Source organism: Lycium barbarum, chromosome 5 (assembly GCF_019175385.1).
Source record: "Lycium barbarum isolate Lr01 chromosome 5, ASM1917538v2, whole genome shotgun sequence".
Lineage (NCBI taxonomy): Eukaryota > Viridiplantae > Streptophyta > Magnoliopsida > Solanales > Solanaceae > Lycium > Lycium barbarum.
The window spans coordinates 89,114,989-89,120,153 of record NC_083341.1 but is presented as its reverse complement, the minus strand read 5'-3'; the positions used below and the strand labels follow the sequence as shown (position 1 = coordinate 89,120,153).

The window sequence follows — 5,165 nt, the reverse complement described above, 5'->3', positions numbered from 1 at the left end:
CTTGATTGTTAATTATGTTTCCTAAGTTGTAACATAAGCAAAATGGTGTCCACTAGTACATACCTATAGAATTTTATATTTCAACTCTTTATACTCTAGAAACAAAGACCAAGGAAACAAAATGGTGAACTTTCGTGGCAGTCACATTAAATTCGTGGAATCATATTGTTATTTGTTTTTTGGTTCTACTTATAAGACAGACTAAAGCACTTTTGATTATCATTGATTTCAAATTTTGCATATTCTAATTGCTTTGAACTTTGTATTTCTTGGCTGTTTATATTTCTTTCTGGTGTAAATAATGGATATGAATGGAATGTCACTAGTTGCAGGAAAATGAAACATTCATTGATGATGAGATTGCAATAGAGCCTTTTAATCTGAATACAGAGAGAATAAGGCTATTTTGATGCATTAGGAAGAATGCTATCAAAATATCAAATGAAGATGTGATTCAAGACATTACATCAAAACAACTAAGAAAGATGAGGAGGCGAGTTGCTGATGTGCTCGAGTCAGGAGAAACAGTAAGTATTCTCACCTCATGTTTTCTAGATTAATGTGTTATTGTTTTTGTTGTTGTTGTTGTTGTTGTTTTCCATTACTTTTAATGGATAACTACTGTTGATGGCATTTGTTTGTGGATTATTTTTTTATATCTTCATCATCATTTTCTGTTTCCTTCTATGGTGGTTTCAATATGAATTTTATCTGTTTTTTCACATGTGTTTATCTCCCATGGCTAGTAGTTACATATTGATACTGTGCTTGGATGTCACCTTCGGTCTTTTAAAACAGTTGTTGCTTGCATATTACATTTTCTTCATTGTCCAAGCAAAGTTCTTTGTGGCTTTTTGCTGTTTTTTTCAAAAGAGAAATGGAGAGGCTATGGTTGAGCTATTAAATTTACATTGTTATTTAAGAACATTTTGGCGACTTTTGGTTGAATGGATGAGGCAAGTTCTAATCATAGTAGAACTGGAGGAGTTAAAAAATAACTAGGTGAATTTAACAGTCGTGTCCATGTTAGAATCAATTCCAGAAATATGTAGGTTAAATTTTAGAATCACCGCAGTATTGGTTAGTCAGTTACTTGCTTGTTACCTCTAACACCTTTTCTCTAAGTTAACGACAAGATGTTTAACATAACACCTGCATACTGCGAAGTACTTTTCAATTTATTTGCGTCTTCCAGATTCCAAAAGTGCTAAGAAACATAGCCATCTTTTTGTTGTAAAAAGCTGTGGGCTGGTACGTGTGATCTACTATAGTCAAATGCAAAAAGCTAAAATCAAGAATCGAAGGAAATTATTTAAGTTGCATGTGGTTTTAAAAGAGAAAAAAACATTTGCGTGTCACCAAAGCATGAATAACTTCAAAGTCATCAAGAAATAAATAAATCTGAACTCATGCACATTGTCATTAGATTTATCGACTTTTACTTAAGAAATAGCTTTCTTCTTAGCATGTGCTCCACTTCCCTCTCTCTTTCTATTTTGAGAAAGCGCTTCTTGTAAACTTGACAGTGGGACGTATTGTTTTCCCATTCTCTGGATGAAGTGTGGCCTTGTACCTTCTCCAGAATGCTCACCAACTTCCTCTAAAATGAATGCAGAACTCCTCAGTGGTTGTTGAGGTTGTGCCCTTGGCTGGTTAAGTTGACTGGTCTACAACACATAGAAGAAAATAAGCTAGCTAGTAAGGTTTGATACATACACCATGAGTAGACAAAAAGAAAGGTAATTACAATTTGTTTGGCCACAAATGAGGAATTGGATTGCACCGACACCATGCTCTCAGTAAGAATGTTTAAAACCTACCACGAAACCACATTTTTATTATTGGAAACTGTTTAATGGAATAACGATACATATGTTTAAGGGAATAGTTGTACATACCAAGAGTACTTACTGTTACTCTTGTTTTGCAGATTAAACAGAACCAAGTTATTTTGACAACTTACTTCTGTTGCATTACTAGGTATAGAAGGGCCTTCTTTTCTGACTTCCTGATGAACTTGTTGTTGTTGAACTTCATATTGGTTGATTTTCATACGAATAGGGCATTTTCTACTATTATGCCCTGTTTTCCCACATGATCTACATCTCTTTTTTCTGCCCTTTCTTGATGCTTTTAAAGGGGTACCCTTTCTAGGATCTGATTCTTTTTGAGTTGTCTCATCATTTCCTCTCTTTCTCGATTTTTTAGGTCTACCTGGCTGAGATTTATATATGGGTGGCAATGGTCGTTCTGCCCTTGTTTTAGGCCATTGCTCGGAGCTATTAATTAGCAAAATTGATGGAGAATAACTCCTCATTTATTGCTCAACTGTGTAGCATTCATGAACATACATTTTAGGTTCGTCCTTCTTAACCCATATAGCTGCAATAGCATGTGCACAAGGTATCCCTGTTAGATCCCATCTCCTACATGAACATGTTTTCTGCTTTAGATCAACAGAGAACAATCTAAGATAAATGTCCTCAATTTGGTAGTGAAACTGATCAGATTTAGTGGCGATACATTCAGTAGCCTTATCCTTATTTTGCTCTAGCTTCAATAAGATTCATGGACAGATTGTATGGCAATGCTTCATCATGCTATCTCTGTTCTTCTGAAGTCTTGACATCATATATATCATAATTGATTCAAGCATCGTCAGAATCTGTTGGTCTCTAGCATGAAGAAGTACACTATTGAATGATTCGCACATATTGTTCAATAACATATCACACTTTGTGAAAGAAGAGAAAAAATCTCTTGACAAGTGAATGGGAGGCTTATTGATGAACCATTTAGGTGCTTCTATATCTATTTGTGACATTTCCTCCATATGCTTGGAAAATTCAGGTTCTATAGTTGCCCTAGCAGCTTTCCATAGGACATCTTTCAATGCTTGTCCTCCAAAACCTTCTGTTTTGAAATTTTCGTGCAGATGCCTCACGCAAAACCTATGTACAACATCCGAAATTGTCTTATTAAATGCTGGAATTAAACCTTTTTTTTTATCAGAAATGAAAGTCCAAGCAAAAGAGTTTTGTGAGATTCCGAGGTCCTCATCAAGAAGTGTAAGAAACCTACTCCATGTTTCCTTCATTTCACCTTTCACTATTGCAAATGCAATAGGATACATGATGTTGTTTGCATCAATGCCTACTGCAGTCAATAGTTGCCCTCCCTTTTGGTACCCTTTCAAATGGCATCGATCAACCCCTATTATAGGTCAACATCCAGCTAAGAATCCATGTTTGCAAGCTGCAAAGCACACATAGAGTCTTAAAAACCTTTTTTCTATTTTTGACCATTGTTATTAGATTATCATCCAACTTCAAAATGCATGTAGTGGCGTAGGTTACTCTTCCGTAGCTCTGCACGGTAGTCCCATAACATATCAAATTGCTCTTCTTTAGTCCCTGTAATAAGATTTAATGCCTTCCTTTTTCCCCTATAAGATTGATGCCTACTGAGTGTGCAACTATGATTCCTCATCACATGAGCTTGAAATTCTTTCACACCCCAACTTGGATTAATTCTAAACTCTTCTACATACTTCTTAGCCAAAAAACCTGAGTCAATAGTTTTGTTTTCTCTTTGATTACCACATGAATGATCAGGACCTATTGTCTTGATCTTGAAAGGTTCATCTTCATTAGCCTTTGATGCGTGTAAGAACCATTTGCAGCTTGATGCTTTACAAACTGCCCTCACCCTCCTGCTTTCATTCTTCTTAAACTTGATGTCTCTTTTCTTCATCACAGCATGCATTTCAACTGCCTATTTGAACTCCTTAGTATTACTAAAAATCATATTAAGCACAAACTCAAATTTTGAATCCTCCAGATCTCTTCTTGCATTAAAAACAATGGATTTTTGTGAATTTTCATCATCTGAATCTCCATGCAAACTTATTAGTTCATCATCTGATGTAGCATAATCATCTTCTTAAGTGTCACTAGGAATCTTAGCCATGTCGGGGGCAACTCCAAACTCAATAGTTTTTCCTTTAAATTGGTTATCTCTGGTTCTCCCATCAACTCCAATCCACTCTGCAGTAGAGTCAGTGACTTTATCGAAAATCATGTCATCTTCGTCCAAGGAATAATCAGAGTCATGGAATGACTCACATTCTTCACTTGTGGCATCACTTTCCTCTATTACGTCCACATCTACCAAGCCTTCTTCACTCTGAAGCTGAGCACCCTTAATATTAACCACATCATAGGTCCATTGGTCTTCATTTGTGTGCTCAACAAATATATCCACCTCTCTATTGTTAGGTATTTTGTAGATAAGATTATATATATCTATATCAGTTGATAAAAGTCTTATGCTTGTTTCAAAATGAGACCCAAACTTAAACCAAAATTTCACTTTTCTATCATTGACTTTCAACTTTTTTATGCATTGTCTCAGTTGAATGATAGAATTTTCACCTCCCTTACAGTAATCATAGTAGGCTATTTGTCCACTAACATAGTTCATCTCCGGCCCAAACACCCACCGACCTTTATAATTCAAATTAAGGGTGTACATTTCTGGATCTTCTTCTGTTGTGAGAAAAAGAAAAAGTATGATCTTTATGTCAGTATAATAAATATCACCAACACAAAAATTGTGAATAAAGCATACAAATTCAACAAACAAAAAAAAGTAACCAGTCTTGTGAGTTTAGAATATAATTGAATTTGAATTATGAAGCCATTATGCAACTTAAGTTCTTAAAGAAGGGGTGTTGTTTACCTGTCTTGTATGATTTTTTGTGATTACTTTCCAATTTAATTATGTTTACATTAAGATTTTCACTTTTATTTATTGTGAGGGAAAATAAATATTTAATTGTGTCATTCTAATATATAGCACCAATACAAAAATTGTAAGTAATCATACGAATTCTGAGTATGGATATAAACATCTTCGTTTATAGTTTGAATATGACTATGACTGAAGACTAATACTAGTGTGGTGCATCTGCGTGCTGGTTTGTAGTTTTGCTTTTCGTTTCAGTTTCCTGAGATTGTTTTTGTATCACTCTAGTACTGAAGACTAAAATATCTTTAATAGTGTGTAGATTAAGTAATAGCAATACATGTATATTAATATACACACATACACATGACTTTCTGAAAAGCTATAATGGATATTTATATAGTAAGTCTGTATTTATG

General features: G+C 34.6%; 1 pseudogene; it reads right to left on the bottom strand.

Moving 5' to 3' along the window:
• Nucleotides 1–2,317: 2,317 nt before the first annotated feature.
• LOC132639561 (uncharacterized) lies at nt 2,318–4,169 on the bottom strand (annotated as a pseudogene).
• Nucleotides 4,170–5,165: the final 996 nt, after the last annotated feature.